This window comes from Pleurodeles waltl, chromosome 6 (genome assembly GCF_031143425.1).
Source record: "Pleurodeles waltl isolate 20211129_DDA chromosome 6, aPleWal1.hap1.20221129, whole genome shotgun sequence".
Lineage (NCBI taxonomy): Eukaryota > Metazoa > Chordata > Amphibia > Caudata > Salamandridae > Pleurodeles > Pleurodeles waltl.
Window position 1 is genome coordinate 1398916156 of NC_090445.1, and position 21088 is coordinate 1398937243.

Consider the following 21088-nt stretch of genomic DNA (forward strand, 5'->3'; position numbering starts at 1 on the left):
ACCTTCAAAGTTACCAAGAACATCAAACATGAAACAGCGCCCACTTTGGGCAGATCTTCAGCTTGGAGGTCAGCAGAGTCTCCATCAACCCTCACCATTTCACTGGAATATTTGCAGCAGTTTCTCAAGGAAATCAAGGAAGAGGTGGGCATTGTCAGGGCTGACCTCAATAACTATCTAAGAGAGATGGCGGTGATCTTATTGTGGATGGAGACCTGAATATGGTGATGGAAGCAACAAACAATAGTTTCCACTGGCGATTTGATGGGGAGGTGCAAGCTCGTCCTCCCTTTGGGATGGGCTGGCAAAGATGGGGCCCATAGACATATGCTGAGAAACACATGCAAATGATGTGGATTTCCCATTTTATTTCTTACCCCACAAGGCATATGCCTATCTTGATCGCTTTCTGATAAGCACAAGGCTTAGAGAGGAGGTTAAGAAAATGGACATCGGCTGTATCGCACTACCAGCCCATGCCCCAGTCACATTCGCAAGTGATATTGCAGTGAACATTAATAGACTGTTGGGCTGATGACTGAATTAATTCATCCTATATGACAGCAGTTAGAGTAGATGTAGAGTAGGAGACAACAATATATTTAAGTGAAAACTGCATTCAGGGTGTTTCTTCCTCTACTCTCTCTGAGACTCATTGAAAGCCTACGCTATGGATATATGCATTGCAGCAGGGGTGCGATAAAGAACGCACAAGCAGATGCTCACTAAAAATATCACTTGCACAGGTAGAGAGAGTGGCCTCTTATAAACTATGGTGTAAAGTCCTGGCACTCAGGGCTTAGTTTAGGGCTTTGAATTGGGACAGAGCAGATTATGCATTTCTTAGGCCAAAACAAAAATATTATAATACTGACAATAAGGCGGATGAATTGCTGGCCACCCAGGTGAGAGCCAAAACCACAGAAGATACAATTTAAAAGATAATTCACTACAAAAGAGGTATAGCCCTTGATGATGAGGCGATAGCAGGGGCCTTCAGCATTTTTTATCAACTGCTTTGTTCCAAAGTAGAGGCCCCCTTAGATGCGGTCTCACCATACCTACACAAACAAGCATTTGCAATGCAATGGGTCTCATGTTTGGTCTAGTTAGAGCTATTAGCGTTGTAAATTCCTAATTGGACTTTTCTTGCCGCTTAAATTGAAAATGAAAAGGAAAACAGTTGACATCGCAACGACCACCGTTAGCATGAGCGCGAAGGAGAGACACAAAAGGAAAAAGAAGTTTGCTTGCAGTCAAAGGTACTGGCAAACGTGCAATTATCCATGTAACAGGGTTGATGGCCAAGGTAGAAACAAAATTGCCCCAAGGAGGGACAAACGTATAGCATTTATGAATTATAACAAAGACTTTTTGTAAAGCAAGCCCATTAATGAGTGACAGTAATGGGCATGCGGTAGACGTGGCTAAAAGCCCACAGATAGATTACAACAGGCCAGAACGCTTGTGACCTAGACCTAAAAATTGAGCTTCAACAATGGATGAAGGCTTTTGGATGAGCCTACTACTATGGAGGAGGTAACATTGGCAATTAGCAAGCCCAAATGTGAGATATCCACAGGGCAGCTTCACAGCCACCTTCTATAAACTATATTCTAGTAATTGAACTCTGAAAAAAGTTTCAGTGATATAGCTGATGTATAAATGGTAATCCCAACAATTTGGGATGCTGTAGTGATAGTTATACCCAAATGAGGCAAGGACCCCCTACTGTGTACCTCCTGTGGGTGATTAGCCTCTTAAATATTGATATAAAGTTTCTCACTATCATCTTGCTGCCCCAGCTGCCTGTGTGGGTTTGTCCCCACATGACACCGTGGAGCTAACACTAAAAAAACTCCATCATATATCAGAGAATTTCAAGAGAAGGTGTTATTGCTCTTGTTGGATACTGAAAAGACATTTGACAGAGTTAACTGCACATATGAGGCTGGTGGTGTGTGGAACTGTGATGAGCACCTGTTTTCTCAGTTGGGTTATGGTCAGGTATCAATATCGAAGAGCTTGTATTAGAGTAAGTGGTACATCCTCAGACCTCATCAAGCTAGAGCTTGGCAGGAAGACAAGATGTCCTTTCTCCCCACTCATATTTACATTATCATTTGTGGCCTTTTGCCAACGCTATTTGGGTCAGGAACGACTTCAAAGAGGTGCAGACTGGTAAAGATGTATATTCATGTTGACTGTTTTTACAGAAGATGTAATGCTCGCTCTCCCTGAATGGAAACTGTCATTCCTATCAATGCCAGAAGAGCTAGAAACCTTCAGGGTGATTTTCAAGAAATACATAAGCTTATACCCATCTCATGAAACTCAAAATCAGTAAAATATTTGAGAGTGCAAATTGGTCACATGACGGCATAGGTGGTCATGTTGAATTATTCTGCTCTTATGAAGATTCTTCCCCAAATCCTGCATATAATCCAGACCATCGGACTGCCCGTGCCACCCCGGTCCTCAAACAGTTCCTAGACTTTTTTAATTCTTATTTGTGTCAAAGCAAAGCCCTGCAAACAGCCAAAAGAAAGAAGTATAAAACAACATCTCTAGGGGGTTTAGTAACTTCACATATTATGGCTTACGACCAGGATGTCTAACTGTGCTTTTTAATGGGATGGTAGAACGATGAAATAGCAAAGCAATGGTGCTTTCTAGATCACCTCATCGCTGGGTTAAGTACTGTGGCTGACAAAATAATAAAGGAGTTGGGGCCGCTACTCCAAGCTAGTAACCTGGGCCACCTTAGCGATCTATGACAAAGTCTCCCTGAAAATGTGGCTTACATCAGTTCATTCCCCTCGCATAACTCAAATTTTACCCCAACTGTGGGTAAAGACACATTTCATGAATGGAGAGATAAAAGGCATGTAATCATGGGAACACTTTTCTTTCACAAGCTTATCAAACACTTTGAAGATCTTAAACGGTAGTAGAAATTCCCCGAGACAGAGCGGTTTGCAATACACAAGTAAGGGGCTGGGTGCAGCACACTACGATAAAGTGTTTCCCAACCTCTGACAGGGTCTGAAAAATGGCTTAAAGATGGACTCCATAATAAACTTTCTATCTCTATGATCTATAAATTTCTTAAGGAAGTCAAGCCAGACACAAGGATGCCTAGTCAGAGGAGATGCGAGAACAAAGAGGGATTTACCCTGTCTAATAGGGAATTGTTGGAAATACATTGATAAGTCCCGTATAGAGGCTAGCGAAACCCAATATAAACCCCTAGCCTTCTGGTATGGGCCACCGTATAGCACAATGAAACAAGGATAGCAGCAATCACTGTTGGCAAGGTTGAGGTGCCACTTGTACCCAGCTTCTACCAAACTTAGCACATTCTGGATAACAGCTATACAATAAGTTAATAGAGTCTTTGTAATTCAAGTGCTGATGAATCCAGATGTTATACTTCTCTTTAATTTTTATGTTGACAACTCTCCTTGCTGACCAGATGGGTTGTTAAATGGTATGTATAGTTCTGAAATGAATGAAAACAGTTGAGACACAAAACCAATGATTTTCGCAACCGAGCACCCTCCTCCAGATCAGGGTTTATAATGGATCCAGATTGGTCTTTCTTCTGACCATTGCCAGGTGAGCCTTCTTGAAGCCAAGGTTAAGAGTCCACCGTAATCACAGTGGAACTGGCCTGTCTTTCTCTGAGAGCACCAACTGAGCAATTCTTAGAGTAACACGGCATTCCACAATTTAAATCTTACTCTAACTGAAGGCTGGAACGTCTCTATGTGTGCATAATCTTAAGCTTTCATGCCCTAGATACACGCTTCTCCTCTTATGGCTTGGATTTAAGAAGAGAACCTTTGTTTTTTCCATATTTGTTTTCCACGATTTTCCTTTGAGTACTTATCTGGCAAATTCAACCAGCTCTGTAGGGCCAAAAGTGTTCGTATAAAACACTTGTCCCACAAACCTCACAGCATCTTAAAACATCTTCAGAACGTCCCACATGTCTGTAATATAACAGTCTTCATGTTACTCACTAAAATCAAATACAACAGCAGAACGACTTAGAGAATAAATAAGTACCTAACATCCTAAAAGCATCAAACTACAGCTGGCCCACTGATATACTTTTTAACATCTTTTACCTACTCAATTTATACCTGCCCTAAGTTTGAGTGGTGCTGGGCAAGGTATGCCATAGCTTTTCCCACTAATTGAATACTTAACATAGTCTATAACTTCATACGACGGGGAGCAAAATGAAAAATAATCACGATAAACCATATTCCTCATCATGTTTTCATGGTTTTAGGAATAAATACGAACCTTTGCTAAAAAGTCATTACACTTCTCATTTTTTCAATATCCCGAACACTGTAAAACAAAATTACAAAACGTGATCCACAACTCTGCATTATGCATGATTGTATACTAGCATCAGACGCTCCAGTCGCACTCCTGGTGGTACAAAGTCCTTACCTTGGAGAGGGAATAAGGTTATTGATTAATTGTCAAGTATACTCCCATTAGAACAACTTTGATTACCATAGCAACATCTTTTGCAGGCACAGGCTTGTTGAGCAATGACATGTAAAATCCAACCGACCGTTCAGAATGACTAATAAGCATGCAAGTACTCTCCACTTACATTCTTTATATACGAATTCGGGTATCCTGGAAACCTTACTGTATTTTACTTTTGAGTTGCTTCACGAATCTATACTGATATATTCTTGGCTGGTCAGATGAGCTGCCTGTGTGGCAGAGGAAACACTTCTGCCATATCACCACTAGTAGGTCTCCCACATTTTGGGCCATATTTACTCAAAAGTGGTGCGGTGCTGCCCCAAAATTGGCAGTGCCGCACTGTGTCACTTTAGAAACGCAGGGATGTGCCATATTTAATAGAAAACCGCTGCACCCCTGCGTTTCCCCCTGTGCTGGCACTAAATTGGGCTGCCTAGCACCAAAGCAGGCATCCTTACACCATTGTTTAAGGATGTCTGCATTGAGGGGTTTAATTGTTTATGTGCGGGTAGGTGTTCCTTCCCGCACATAAACAATCACTAATGGCGATTTGGCACTTCTGTGTGCAGAATGACCCCAAAGGGTCATTTTGAAATGATTGTTTAGGTGCAGGAAGGGACACCTGCCCACACATAAACAATCATGTCTAGCATGTTGCTCTTACTATGTGTGCATTCTGTGTGCACACTTAGAAAAAGCAAAAAACGAGGAGGAATAAAAGTATTACTCTTCGTTGTGCCTTGCTAATGCCACCCCTGTGGTGATGTTAGATTTTGGCACTTCCTCAGGTTACGAAAACTTGTAAATATGAGGCAGCGTCAAAATGCAATGGGTGTTGCTGTGGCACGCCCACAGCAACACCCATTGTACGTCGCTTTCACGCAAGGGGCTGCGTGTTAAGGGGTCATATTTACAAGGGGGCGTTAGGCCACAAAAAGTGGCTTAACGCCACCTTGTAAATACAGCACAAGGCATAGCGCCACCGGAGCATCACGTAAAGTGATGCTCCAGTGCCGCTAGGGGCTCATAAATATGCTCCTTTGTTTTCCGGCTTTACAGTGGTTATTCTTTCCTCATCATGGCTGCACCTGCATGCTGGATTGCTGCTGATCAAAAGCCCAACCTACAGTCATTTTGTCCTGTGGACTGGTTCTCCTAGGTCCACTCTCTCCATTTCACCTAGGACTTTCACTTAGGACTTTAGCCCATTTGCCTCAACCTGCCATCTACAACTTTGCCCCTTTGACACTTCTTTTCACACAAAAAAACTGAGAAAGGAACAGGTAAGTAACAAAAGGAGAAGGCTTATGTTAATAGAATGGAATAAGGAAATACAGCAAAAAAAGGGACAAGAACGGGGATCCCTCCCATAATTAAAAAGTACAAATATGAACATAGATGGGGGCACAATTGCCCCCATCAAAAAGCAAAAAAAAACTAAACAAGGATCTCAATATTAATTATTCGTACACTGAGATTAATTTTGACATAATTCATGAATGGGATAAAATCACATGTAGCCACACGTAATTGGGCAGTGGGGATACTTTTTCAAGACCCATATTGTTAGGTCCATGTCATGGGTGTAGTTTTCTACCTGTGCATTAGGGACATTTCACTTCACCTCAACCCGCCATGGTGTATGTGCTGGGCATTCGCATAGAGAATGCTACAGAAAATGGTTGTTGACTGTTCACCCTAAACTCGGGTGCTGGTTCTTCGTCATTGTCAGTGGGGACATTGCGTAACCTACAGCTAGCTGACCGAGTCTCTGCCAATAGGTTTGCTGCCTTCTCCTATGCTGTAAATGAGGTGAGGGAAAGCAGGGACTGGTGGACGAACTATCCACTGCTCTTTCGGGGGAATGTCCCATTACTGGCTTACAGCCTACATCTAAATGAGGCCTTAAAGCTGTTATATATTTTGTGTGTGAAAATTATCAAAATGAGTGGAAGATGCTTAAGAGTTTCCACTAAGCCCCATGCATGTTCTAGTGGACCTGCCAAATGACACGGTTTTGGAGCCGAAATCACATGGTGGCAGGCAAAGCGAGTTGGAATCCACTGCAAAAAAGTGACTTTCCAGCTCATCTTTAAATGCTCTCAGCAGCCGATGTCCATTAAGTGGCGTGAAAGCGTCTCAGGACATCGGCGAAAACCTTTACCGTGACCCTTTGTTATTATTATTATTTTTTTTAATTTATGTTTTTGGGTGGGGCTTGGTGATGGTCATTGTGCCTCTTAAGTAGCTCAGAGCAAGAGGCCATGGATCTCCTCACACAGTGAAATACATTTAAAAGTTGGCAGTTCTCTTCTAGGCCTTACATAGGCAAATGGTGGCACTCACCTATTAAGGTATGCCCAAAAGACGCTGACAGGGGCGTGGGTCAGGCTTTATTTTCACCCTCATATGTTGCCAGCTCAACCATTTGGCCTAAAAACATGAAGGAGAAGAGGGAATCCAGTGGCGTTACCCACGAGTGTCATGCATTAACAACACTGCAGATGCTTCACCCTTAGCTACTCAGTTTGTAAGCATGCAGTGTAATGAATTACCACAGCGCCGAGATGCCTTTGCTGATGATAATGGCCCTCATATCATATAATAACATGTTTTTAAGATGCATGTACTATCTGGACCAATCCAAACCGGGGATCAGCAATGCCTACTTAGGGGTCCGACTACTGATTAGAAAATTAAACAATGTTAACAGATGAATAAAGTTATATACATAGAAAGGTAAAATTGTAAAACTCTCTGTAAGTGCGAAGGCATTCTAAATTGAAAGGATTTTGTAATTGGAAGCTAAACATTAAGTTGATATCCTTAGATTGTTTCATGGCATCAGCAAACGTCAAGCGTCAGCAAACAGAATGTAGTATGGACGAATAGTGGTCTCAACTGAAGCACTGTTGTGCACCGATTAAAAGAGAAACTGCCTTAGGAACAAAAGGGATTGATTCAGAGTTTGGCGGGTGGGTCACTTTCACAAATAGGACGGATACCCCGTCAGCCTTATTACATTATGCATTATATCTTATCACACTTGTAATAAGGTAGAGATATCTGTCAATAAAAAAGCGCCCAATGTTATATGCTGGAGTCTAGTAAATCATCTCGTCTTTTTTTTACTTATCATTAGAATATCAATAATTGCATATTTTATGTGATTTAAATAAAATAACTCACAACTTGTGTATGTATTTGATTTATACTTGGTTCTGTATTTTTGGATATTGTTCTGGTGTTAAAATCGTAGTAATTGCTTAGATGGGGGAGGGCTTCCTGGCTTCCCGTAGAGAGTTAGCAGGGGTCCACAGAACAGAACTCAAAAAGTTAGGAACTGCTGTTCTAAACATTTGCTCAATATGTTTACATGTTTTAAACATTTTAGCTGCTAACTCACAACTGTCAGTTGAGTTTTACAATGTTTATGCTGCAGTCTACGGTGGCCAGCTTTGAACCAACAGATTTAGTTCTGACCTCCCACATTCTGGCTGTGAAATGTCACCAGCTGTTGAATTTCAGAGAGGCTTCTTTTGGCGATAGGAATGACTCATGGCTAGGCATGCTGTTCAAAGATAACCAGAAAGTAAGTGCAGGTCCTGCCAACATCATTTATTTCAGGTTTGAGTTGTGCACTGTGCCTAGCAGGAAGTCATGTATTGTTTTGTAAGACATTGACGATTTTATAACACCTTCCTAACGCTTGCGAGGCCCAAACCAATTTCAAGGTGGAATAGTAAGGAATTACCCCTTTAGTTCTGCATAGTTGCAAGGGTGTTGGCTGTGGTATTGCCTATGGAAGATACGTATTGGTGTTATGCGTGTGGATTGTAAGTTTGGTCCTGTTTGTATTGTGTCCAAGTGGTATATTGATCAGGACGTATTTTCATCATCAGTCTTTGGCGCAAGGGAAGAGAGAGAAAGCAAACCTGCCAACTAAAAAACACATTTCACCGATGAGGGTCGTGCAGGGTCTCTCACCGATGATTAAAAACAAACACAAATAGCTTGCAGAGGCTGGTGCCGAAGTTATGGGGTGTTTTCACACTCCCTTAATATGCATCGGCTGTTCAAAGCCTCATAAGACGCGTTGGAAATCCACGCGTTGTAGTGGTTTCTAGCTCATTTTCCCAGCCACTGTGTGGTATCTGCTCCTCACCAGGTGACAGTTTCAATGAAGATAGTTTCAAGGAAGCCATTGTCGTATGACACCATGGCACCATGTCAGATGGCAGCTCTGAGAAATACAGAAGAGCAAGAAAGGAGGAAGAGGAAGATTTTAATACAATGACAAAGGAAAATGCAGGGATGAAAAGAACCAGCAAGAAGGAGATAAACAGAGATGAACCATAGAGTAGTGGAAGAAAGAGGCATACGGTGCAATTAATAATAAGTAAACTAGAAATTCAACAGTGCCCAAGGTGATTTGGGCTCTTAAAAGAACTTTGGGACCCGGCATTATTATTAATAATAATAACAATAAATATGTTTTGTTGTTGTTTTGTTGCTGCTTTTGTTATTATATTATCACTGTTTGACAAATCAACTAATCAAACACGGTCTTTATCGGCCTTCTATATTTTAGGTGATTTCTGAGACGTCTTATTTTTCTTTGAACATGTTCCAGGGCTTTCATGTCTCTAGTTCAAAATAGGTGGAAATGACTGAATAGAGAGATGAGGTACCTAAGTTTTCATTGAAGCAAGTGGGATGGGACTTTTAAATCACTCCCTTTATATCCTAGGTGCATACCGTCTATCGTTTTCTTACTTCTCTCAACCATCTTTCGGAAATAGCTTTGCTGCGAAAATGTATTTTAAAGCAGAAATTACATTGCAATAAATGGTGGGTGAATTTCTGCCTTCATTGGTTTTAGAAAGGGGCTGCTTGGCACAGTGTTTTTAACACAATTTGAGGGATGAGGTGTGGTCCAGTGCTAAATTGAGATCTGTGGATCAAGAAAATGTGGCTATGGTCCTTTTAGCGGAATAGGACTAGTTCCTACAGCAGCCAGACACCCCTGGACTCTAACCATCAAGAGATGGGGGTACGATTGATGGACGGTGGGCGTTTTAGGGAAGTTTAGATAGCCACTAGGACTGTTTGGTAGCCTTAGGAGTCTGGCTCGCCCTTGGGAGTTTATAGAGATTGGTGAATACTGGGGCTGAGACAGTCACCAAGATTACTTTGTAGCCGCCATTTTCTGTCTGGGTATGGAGGAGATGAAGAATGGAGCATAGGTCAGAGACTGGTTAGATGAACTTGCAAGTGCTTAAAGCCCAATTGCAATGTACTTTAGTCACTCCTTCCTCATCCTTTTACTGTCAAGCTGTTCCAGACCCAAAGGGACTAGAAGGACGGGCCAGAGGATTTTCTGTTCAGCCTCCCCGAGCCTCACAGCTGCCATGCCTCTTTCTCTTTGTGGAAAGTCCTGTGATGGCCCATATTCCTCATTTCAGCCACTGTAAGATGGCACATAATGCAGATTGGAGTCTGATGCAACTTTTCCACTGTAACATCACGTGTTCTAATCCAAAACCCAACATGTATCAGCTCTGAGAAGCTGTCAAAGCAGGATTATTTTATTCCCAGTATCACTGCCTTATATTAGTTGACAGAATATAATGTGCATTTACTTGAATGGAAGAGCATCCCTTTGCTAATTTATCTTAGTTGCAATGACTTATGGAGTCTTTTACTTTATTGGACAGTTTTATAGGGTACTGTTATCTTTTGGTAACTTAATGCTTCTGAGTTCAAACACATTTATGGGTAGAACAAGAAGTTAGGAGTATCTGCAGTCCAACCAGCCATAGGACGATCATCCTTATCTGATTTACCTTTTTGAGTTGCCAATTTCAGTTGAATTCCGGTGTGATGAGATACATTTTTATGAGTCTCCCAGAGCATGTGTTTGGCTCTTCCACTCAGGATCAGGCTCATACTGGGACCATGTAAGAAATGAGATGATTAACCATTTCAAGGAACAATCACAACCCTTGTCAAGTTGAGCCCTTAAATCTTTAAATTAACCTGAGCTCAACCCCTTGGTAGCTTTGATACGGAGCAAACAGGCTTAACTTAGGGCAATGTGTAAAATATCTATGTAGACTCAAAACAGTAATAATAGTAGCAAGGTTGGAATAAAACACAATAAAAATCACAAACCAAATTAGAAAATAGAGTAAAATGTAAGAAACAAAACCACACCAAAAGGACAAAAATCCAATAAGGGGAACCAGAGATTTGAATTTGTAATAATGTTTTGAGTAAAAAATAGAGCCAAGAAGCATAAAGTCGCAATGATAGTCAATGGACGCGGTAGACCGAGACGTAGCCGCTGACTGCAATAGAGTGCAGGTTAGATATATCAACCAGGTTCGTCCTGTCAAATATTTTACCTCCTGACCTTAATCTTCTGAGTCCCAAACCACCAATTAGTACACTTTTAAAGATCTCCAGAACATCAGAGAAGGTAATTAGAAACTAAAAAGGTGGCAGACAGAGGCCAATGGGGTCCACAGCATGTCCAATGCCAATGGTCATCTGGGCAGTTGTAGGAAAGGCGTTTGTAGCTTGTTGCATCCCTGTAACTTGAACAGGAGGGCCACTTCTTTGTCCTGGGTACAAGAGGAAGAGCAGGACCAGTCTTTAAGGGCTCTTCTCATGCCTCAGAAGCAGGATCAGTCCTCTTCTGATTTTCCACAGGTGTAGGCGTGCTCTGAAGTGTGTCCCTGGAGATGCCACATTTATGACTGGCATTTGCTAATAGGCAGGAATGACTCCTGGGCACACCCTAAGCAGTGAGATGTAAGTTCTGAATATCGACCCTACCTGCTTGGGGCATTTTGAAGATGGTGGAAATCTTCAGCCACACTAATCTTGGGCTCTGGGGGCTGGGAGTGTGTGTGGGGATTTTACTATGATAAGCCTAGTGTCCTCCTACATTTAACACTAAAATCCAGTTTGGGGCAGTCTCTGTATCCTCAATAAACCCAGGGACAGAGGTCTGGTAGAACAAAGCAGTGTTTCCCATCAACCAGACAGTGGATACACAAGAATTATTTTGGAATCCTGTGTACTCCTCTTTTGAAGGGCCGCCCCAGTGTTATATGTAAAAACACAGATACAGAAGTCTGGTAGAACAAAGTAGAATTTTCGAGGAACCAGATAGCAAATACACAAGAACTAAATATGCCAACTAGGGAAATGCCAATTTCCCCATGTTGAAAGGTGAAGTTCATGCACTTTATTACTTGTTAGCAGGGCTAAAGTGCACAGAGTTCTAATGCCAGCAAAAATATAGGGCCCAGCAAAAGGCACAAAATTTGGGGTGACCTTGCCGAAACAGCAAATTTCCAACAGGCCCTCTATTCCTAGGGAATTGTCTTCGTAATTATGGTGCTTAATGTAAGTTGGTGAAAAAGATGTGGATTACCATACTATCCTAAACGGTGGGTGCCACTGTGCTGGTTTCAGCTTGTCCCACTGCAAGGGGGCAATCAGCATTGTGCCGAAGATTTTAAACTTTGCGTTTAGCTCCACCGGGAGTCAGTGGAGTGCTTCCAAGTTAGTGATAATATTTCCATAAGGCCAATCACATTCTACCTGAGAAGTTCGGCATCCTTTGCAGTCTGTTATTGAACTGCCTAGGTAGCCTAATTGTAACTATTTCACAGTATTCAAAGCATTCCTACTCGGTTATCCGTAGGATTGCGCCGGTTTTTTACAATCCATGTTCTAACTCAATGCCCAAAGAAGGCACCTTAGATCGATAATGGCATTGTCGCTTCTTTCAGAAGAATCCGAATAGGTGGTAGCTCCCTTTCTGTACAAATGTGCAAAACAAGGACAATTAGCAACGAAGTCGAATTGAGAAAAACAATAAAAATGTGTCTGTTTTCCCCAGACATGGCTCAGCTTACAAAGATAATAGAGGATGTAGAGATTGGTAAATGGCATTGCACACCCAAAGTACCGTTTGTCACAAAATGCGACTGGACTATTCTTCATCTGAGTGTGGGTAAGCCCTCAGCCTAACTGTGCTGACCCGAAATACCTGGAGGATGATTGATTGCTTCCACACTGTGTGTGGCTCCATAAAGTGTATTAAACTATGTACTAAACAAATGCTTGCTTTTCGTACAACAATCTGTACTAAAGATGGTAAGTACCTGTAATTGCATGATACTAGTTGTTTGATTTGGATTATCTGGGTTTATATACCGGTTTGCTAATTGAGAACTTAAGACACAAAAGAAGAAAAGCCTCAACATACAGGAACCCAATCTCGATGCCATACAATTCTTAAAGTCAAGCAGGTTTGATTATGATTTAATGTAATACTGTTTGATAATGTATCCTTTAACTGGAGTCAAATCAACAGTGTCATGATCAGTTTTGAACTTCACAAGGACTTCTACAAGCTGTACATAAATTGTACCAACATTCCATTTCAGTTAAACAAGAACACCAGAAGATAAACGGCCATTAGTGATGCACATTATGAAAAGCAAACGATAACAGTTGTGATTCATATTGCATAAACTCTCTCTGCGCTATGAGGATGCCAGACACTTCATTAGGCAGTGTAGTCTCTGAGTGACAATTTTGTGATTAACCTTAATAATATTAAAATCATTTCCCATCACTATAGTTTACCTGACAACCACAAAGAAGCATATAATAATTATCTTCCCACAATCAGTGCAGGAAGTAAGCAGATCCTGCCGAAATTTGTTGGAGGTACTTCTGAGCTGGATCTGGTATCTGGCCGACCCAGTGAAACAGGCTAAATTTGCCCTGGTGTAGCATCTTCATGTTATCTGCTTTCTGTTTGTAGCGGCAACCTGCAAGTGGTGAGGAAGCTTTCTTATCTTCATTTCCAGCTAGGTACAAAACAAAGAACTGATTAAAAGGGCAACTAGACCTTCTTTTGTTCAAGTATCTTCCTGGCTGGAGCTATCAGGAGCTTTTCATCTAGTTGCCAATGCAATGTAGGGAAGCCAAGGTCCACAGCTTATCACATCACAAGCACTTAAGATAAACTATGATATGGACGCAAGTAATTGACTTTGTTCATCTCTCCCTATTTGAGAGATGTGCATGCATTGTAAGAATGCAGAGGTATCGTGCTGTAGAGTAATTACACAAATAATGATTTGAATGGCACCTACTAATTTATTTTTTATTTCAATCTTTTCTAGCGAGAAACACAAAGTCAGGATTTAAAATATAATGCAGTGATTGGGGTTGTCTGCGCTAACAAAACTTTACTATCACCCAAAGGAAATACAAGGGATCTAAACCCATGGTGTGCAGTTGACATGCAGGTTATTGTTGCCGATTTATGGCTCACTGTGCTGTAATAGAAGGATTGCAACTTATGAACTGGAAGTAACAAAAGGATTTCTGTGTCAAAAGCATTAACCATACTTATCCAGCCACATAAAATACAAATCTGTGATCTGTATGTTACATAGTGTGGTTTGCAGGAGGCACAATAACCCTCTATGCTACATTGTGAGTCGGTGGACAAAACATAGAACTCTCCTGGAAGCGCATTAGCCACCAGAGTTATCTTACCGTTATAACCCCCTGAAAATTGCCGGGCACAAAGATCTCTGCATCAGGTGTCTTAACTCTGTAAGATACGTTTAAATGCAGCCTCGTTGTGACCAATGAATCCAGAACAGATTTATGGTCACATTTCGTCTTGTCCATTACTTTGCAGCAGATTTTTAAATACTGGATATCTATCAGATTAAATCATGTTGAAGTACAGTATTGCCTAATGTAACTGAACTTCAAATGCATTTTTAACCGTAGTATTATATTAAGCACTACATCGCTCTTTGTAGACAGATTCCAACGCTGTAATTCCTGAGACAGTGTTGGTTTTGTTGATAAATATCTGCCAGTTGCTAACCTCCGGTTTTGTCGTCAGCCCTTTAATGTTCCAGGTATTCATAGTTTGCATTACTACCTTAAGACTGTTTGCCAGGGACAAGACGTTTCCCCCCTGGCGTAGTGCACTGAGATGCAGGTAGGCAAGAGGTCACTGGGCAGCAGTCAGAAGTGATCTTACTTCCTGCGTGGCTCAGGAGTATTCATGTCAGTCAATATACTTTTGAAAGGGACTCGTGCCAAATCGTTTTTCAAATCAGACATGTCGTTCTCTTGACCCAAAGAAAAGCACTAAGGAAACTGTATTTCATTGCCTCAGGAAAACACTTCTTTTTACATGATCACCCCCATTCGGTCATTACTGATGCTGCTGGTTTTTGCCTCTGTGCACTGAAACTCTGCTAACCAAGCCCCAGTGTATGTACTTGACCCCTAAAATATGTAGAAGTTGGCTATACCTCTGATTGGCATTTAACTTGCCGATAAGTCTCTTATATTTGGACTCTTAAATGCCCATAAGGCAGGGAGCAATGCCTAACATGTCCTTATAGTGGTGGCTTGCAGAGCCAAGATGGCAGACACTCTTGTAACAGTGCTCCACGCCAAACCCCATTATCAAATTCGATTATCCCTGTTAAGGCTGTTATCGACCTTCCCCTTACTGCCCTATTGGATATGGCTCCATGGTCGGTGGCAGTGCTGGGAAGGTGTCTCAGGTACCTTGGAGCTGCTGCAGAGAGGTGCGTGGGCCGCAGTCTTGCCCTCCCAGCCTTGTGGCGCACTGAGGCCTAGCTGCTTGGGAGACCGGCTCCTATCATGGAGGATTGGCTAGAATGGGAGACCCTACTTCTCTGGTGACAGCAACTCCACAGGGACACTAGTAAAACCCCCATGGCAGCAGTGCTGCAGCATGAGGACTCGCTCCCTCCCTCCCTGTCTTGTTGAGCCCTGAAGACTTGTGGCACAGGGATATCTCTGCCCCAATGGAACTGTACTGGCCAGGAGCGCTGATGAATGGAGCTGCTGGGCGGCAGTGTGAGGCTCCCTGGGTAGCCCCCAGGACCTGGTGATGCACTGTGGAGTGGTGAGTGCGGTGGTCGCTGGCCCAACCCCATCCTTCCCGGGGTGCCCTGCAGCATGGGCTTACACTTCTGGTGACATGCCGCTGGAGACTGTATCCTTGGCCTGTGGCACTGGCTGGGCAGGGCCTTTTTTGGAGGCGGGTGGACTTGGGTCTGTGGGCCAGCTCGTGGAGAGGGGCACCATGGCCTACCATTTTATGCCCTGCATAGCTGCCTGCCAGCCATACTCTAGTTGCTGACTGGCGGGCCCCTGGCAGTGACGGCAGTGGTTGGCCTGTGAGGCACCTAGCATGATTTGAGGCAAAGATACCCTTACCTGGTCCTTCTGCAGGGTGCCTCCTGGTAGCGCTGGAATGAGTGGGGCTCAATGGACTCTGGCGGCAACCCAGACCTAGTTATACTCTAGTGGACCTGGCTGAAATGACTGTGCTCCCTACTTACTTACCTTGGTGCTGCTGCTGTGCTCAGCCGGGCTTGTCTCGTCCAACACCTCACACAGCGACATACTGACAGTTGCAGCACACTCACTAGATTGGACTACAACTTCCTTGAGGCCTCTTCTTGACTCCTGTTTGCAGTGCTCTGTGCTTCACCCTCCCTGTTACCCTTGACTAACTCCACCTGCTGAGCGGTTGCTGGCACGTTACCACCAGCCAGGCTGGAGCTCATGGACCTCCTGGGAGGGATCCCACATTTGGGATACTACTTGCTGTCTCAAAGCTCCTGGACTCCCATCTGCGTCTGTCTGCGATCTTCCTGTGGACAACTGCAATCGTTGGGCTGCTTGTGCTATGAAGCTCTTCATCATATTTTGCCACTCACAAGCGAGTCCTTCTCTACAGGCAAACTCTGTTTCCTTACTGGCTGTCCTAGCGATTCCTCACCAACCATGGGTCGCCCTCGTTTCGGAGCCCAGTATTCACCCTCACTTGACCAAGGTTAGGTGGTCTCTTCAGAACGGTCTAGTATACACACCACTGTCGATGACAAACTAGACATTGTCCTGGAACCCATAGAAAAATTCTGAGTTTCACTGGAGAACAAAATTGATGCAGTGTAACAAATCTCACTCTACTATGCAATGACAGCAACAAATTAGCTGACAGTCAATACTGCAGAACAGTCGCTGGCAACTCTTCAACCACAGACTCAGGACGTACAGACCCAGCTATGCATACCACATGATCAGGTTTGCTTCGTGGAGGAGAGGGTAGAGTATGATGAATGCCGCTTCCACAGAAACAATGTCCAAGTTGTGGGCCTTCCTGAGAACGTTGAGGGGCAATATGTAGTGACCTGCTTAGAAGCATGGTTCTAGAGTTTTGTTCCGTCCACTGCCCCCTCACCCTTCTTCTCTGTCGAATGGGCGCACTGAATGCCGATGAGTAGGGCCAGTAAGCTTGACAATCTGGCAGTGGACAATGTATGAGTGATGATTTTCCCAAACTATATGTTGACAATGCAATGTCAGCGGAGTTCTTTTCTTGCTGTTAAACACATACTGATGAAATCCAACATTAAAAATGCTCTTCTGTTCCCGGCACAACTTTGGTTTGAAGTGGATGGTACATCGCTCTTCTTCAAGGATCATTAGGAGACCTGGGACTGGGCAGAGCGGTGCCGGGACGTGGGTGCCAACACATTGCACTCATTGGCAGAAGAGTCACAAACCTCCGGAGGGCCACATCTGGCCCACCGTCCACAGCAGGTGTGACAATCACTACCCTTGCCCAATATGGAGCAAGTTATACAGGAGAGGCGACTGGTGCTGCAGACGGCTATGGCCTTCTTTGGACCCTGATGGAGATGGCTCTAAATCTTTTAGTGACGAGGGATCCTCTACATCCTGCTGGGCTGCTTCACACCACCCACTGTGACTCCACAAACTGCACGTGATATGCTTTAATCTCCTCCAGGGGAGGGGTCACCTCTATGTTTATCTGTTCTGTTTGGATGCCCTTGAAGTTATGTATGTTAGCTTTACTACAGGTCCTGCAATGCTTCCCAAGAGCTTCTTACGCAACACCTGTTAGGCCTCGCTCCTTTGCAGAACACACTGAGAGCACTAGGTGCGCCTCAATCACCTGGCACTGGGTGTTTAGCGTCCTCGTACATTCTATCCTGCCACCTACCCACTCGTTAGCTTGCCTTCACTGCCACCTATTGTTAACATGGTTGGGTGGAAACCTGTTGTACCTCCGCTCTCAATAGTATTATGAGTTTATGTTTGTTGACTTCCATTGATTTTCTGTTTTTGCCTGCACCCACTCTTACCATGAGCTTCTGAGTGTTCCTTGCACCACGTCCCCGATCGAAGCCGGATACCATTCCTTTGACAGCTATCATAATGGAGGACACTAACATACTTACCTGGAACATTCGAGACATGCACACTTCTTCCCATAGATATGCTGTGCACTCCTACCTATGCCGTTGGGTGACACATAGAATTTCTGCTGGAATCCTACCTCACTCTCTTAGAGGCTTTGTGGTTGCAGAAGCACTGGAGGGATCGGGGATTCTCTACTAACTATTCCACATATGCTTGGGATTTTAGTGTTAATAAGAGTGGGGGTCCCCTTTGTTGCTGCAGCCACGATTGCGGACCCGGCGTGGCTCCCCATTTTCATAAAGGACAGGTTTGATGGCTGTCATATGTTGCTTGAAACAATATATGCTCCTACCTCTGAGAAGGTGGCCTTCCTGGATCCCCTGTCTGGGTTCTGTTGCGTTGGAGTGGACTTCCCAGGTTATGTGGTGGGGACTTTAACAGTGTCCTTAATGTTGAATTGAACTGCACCTTCCCTCCTCTCCTTCTCACTGTTGCCACTTTGAACACACTTGTGCTATCTGGCTGGCAATGTCACTGGAACCTCATAGATGTCTGGGGTTTGCATAATACCCGAACAAGGGTTTATTCATCTCATCCTCGTGATCTCCATGTCAGAATCGCTAGGTCAGTTAGCATGTCGTATTTAGTCCCCTACATTGTTTTCATTGATGACCTCAGAAGACCCCACTCTGACCATTACCCCTAACATCTGGGCTTATGCTGGGATTGCGACCCTCCTCCTATTCCAATAGTAATAGCATATTTGAATACTTTTACAATAATGTGAACACTGCTTCATCCCGACTGGTCAAGTGGGAAGCCCCTAAGATGGCGATCAGAGGACATTGCCCGGGTCTGGTCAGATCCCAGACTATGTGCTGCTAGCTCGATAGTGAAATCTCCCAAGTGGAGAAGGTGCTGCTCAGTTACAATAAGCGGATGCAGTCTTCTGCAAGGATCCCATCAACGAAGCATGCAGTGAAAATGCTGCGTGACTGGAGAGACTCTGCTACCTCAACTATGTGGCTCACTCTGCAAAGACACACTATGAGGCAGATAAATCAGAAGCACTACTTGTCTGTCTTATACTTCCCTATACACATCGCCATCCACTGCTTCTTAACTAATGTGCCTCTCCCCCAAGTACTATCAGAACAGAGGTAGGAAGTTAACTGCAACATCACACTTTTTGAGATCAAAGAAGCTATAAGTGTGCTTGCCTCTGGCAAGACTCCGGGCCCTGGCAGGCTACCGCCTGCATACTATAAAACATACTTTTCTTGCCCCGCTCTTGAAGAAGCTATGTGCTAAGGCCATGTCGTTGCTTGTCTTCCATCCTCGCGTTGCTAGGCCCTTATATCATCAGCTAAACCTGGCAGAGATCCCACTGTGCTGGAGTCTTATTGACCACTTCCAATCCTCAGTACAGATTACAAAATACTTGCTAAGATCCTAGCAGATTGCCTGGCCCCCACTAGTCCTGTATCTGGCCCCTCTGGATCAAAATGGATTTGTACTGGCCCAAAATACTTCCCTCAACGTGTGTAGGTTCTTTCGTATACTGGAGATTGGTCCCCCTTGTCCGGCACCAGGCAGGTTGTCTAGTGGTAGATTTAGAAAAAGCCTTTGATTCAATAGAATGGACCTACTTGTCTGAGGTGCATCCACCATATAGTCTGGGAACTAGCTTCATTTGCTTGATTAATCTCCTTTATATCAGCCTTCCGCTAGGTTAAAAATGGACCATCTAATTTCTGACTCTATATTGATACACAGGGGCACCCATCAAGGATGCTTTGAGCACTACTATCTGGCCTCTCAGCTGCAATGGGTGGCCAGAAGGTGATCAGGCTGATAGGTAGATAACACTGTGACTGCCTCTCCCCATGGGAGTTAACACATCTACTTATTCATCCCTTTTCCAAAACAGTATTCCCCTGCTCATGTCTCACGCTGGTTGCATGTTGTTGCTTCTGGAGAAATCTCTTCCTTACTTGCTCAATAACACCATAAGCTCCAATGCTCTTGTATACCTGGTACACCTCGAGGCGGGTCAGTCACTTCCATGGCGGATGCGGGCCCTTGTCATTAAGTGGGGCTCATAGTCTTGGGGATCTTTACTGGAACAGTGTTCTTCTGCCACTGGAGGAACTTATCACTGACACCGGGCTTCACCTGGGTCAATTTCTGCAATACAATTCCCTTGTCAATATACTAGAGGTGCAATTCAGCAGAATCACACAATACACCTAGTGATTCAATATTTAGATCTCATGGGGATGGGCTGCTATCTATTAAAGTGGTTTGCTTGCCCTTTATGTACACATGCTGCAATGCATTTTACATCACTACGCCACCATTGGGACCATGAGCTGGGCCGCCCCTGACAAAGAGTACCAAACCATCCTGGCATACCCTGCCTTGATGTCTCATAACACCTGTTTCAAGTTAATTCAATACTACATATTAGACAGGTCCTACCTGGAAAGGATTTGCTACTTTTGCCCTACAGATGCTGTTTGCCCCGCTGCCTCTTGCCAAACCCTAATTTCCTGCATATATTCTGGATGAGCCCCGCATTCTTGCAGTACTGGCTGGGTATCACAACTTTCTTAGCATGCTGTATAGGGAACCCCTCGCTGCACACATTGGAGGTGTGCCTGCTGGGAATGTTCCCTCGTGCCAAACACAATAGAGTAACTGCAGTTCTTAGACTTGGCTCTTTTGCTCACTCGCAAATGGAAATCACCCAACCCCCTACATTCTCTGCCTGGGCACTCTCCAAGGACGCCTATAATCAGGCTGAGAGTACCACCTTGCACCGGGAGGATAATAGGGGCCTGCATAAATATTCTATCTATACCAGCTGGGGCACAGTGGTCTTACGTTTGAAGTTGAGATGTGTTCTGTCTTCATATTGCTCTAGCAACCTTTTGCCTCTTCTAATCTGTTGCAGTAGTCTGCACATTTCTGTTAACCGCTGTTCTACATGCCTCTCAGATCCCTGCTATGTCTTTAATAGATGTGTATTGACCAAAGGTGTGAATAACTGTATGTTACGTTTGCAGATTGCTTACTTTGATGATGTGTCAAACAATAAAAATTCTTAATAAAAGGCCTTGAAAGAAGTCCTTATAGAGAAAATTCCTAAAAATACATTTTCACTGTAGAATGGTTAGCTGTTCTGTAGGATTACAATTGGATAATGTTATCTCTGCCTAGGAACTACATAAAGAGTTCATTCTTG

At 43.7% G+C, this 21088-nt stretch overlaps 1 protein-coding gene across 1 annotated transcript in view; it reads left to right on the forward strand.

Moving 5' to 3' along the window:
- The window catches only part of LOC138300886 (putative oxidoreductase YteT), a 1004722-nt gene that overhangs the window by 297425 nt on the left and 686209 nt on the right, over positions 1–21088 (forward strand). The gene's annotated exons all lie outside the window — the stretch shown is intronic.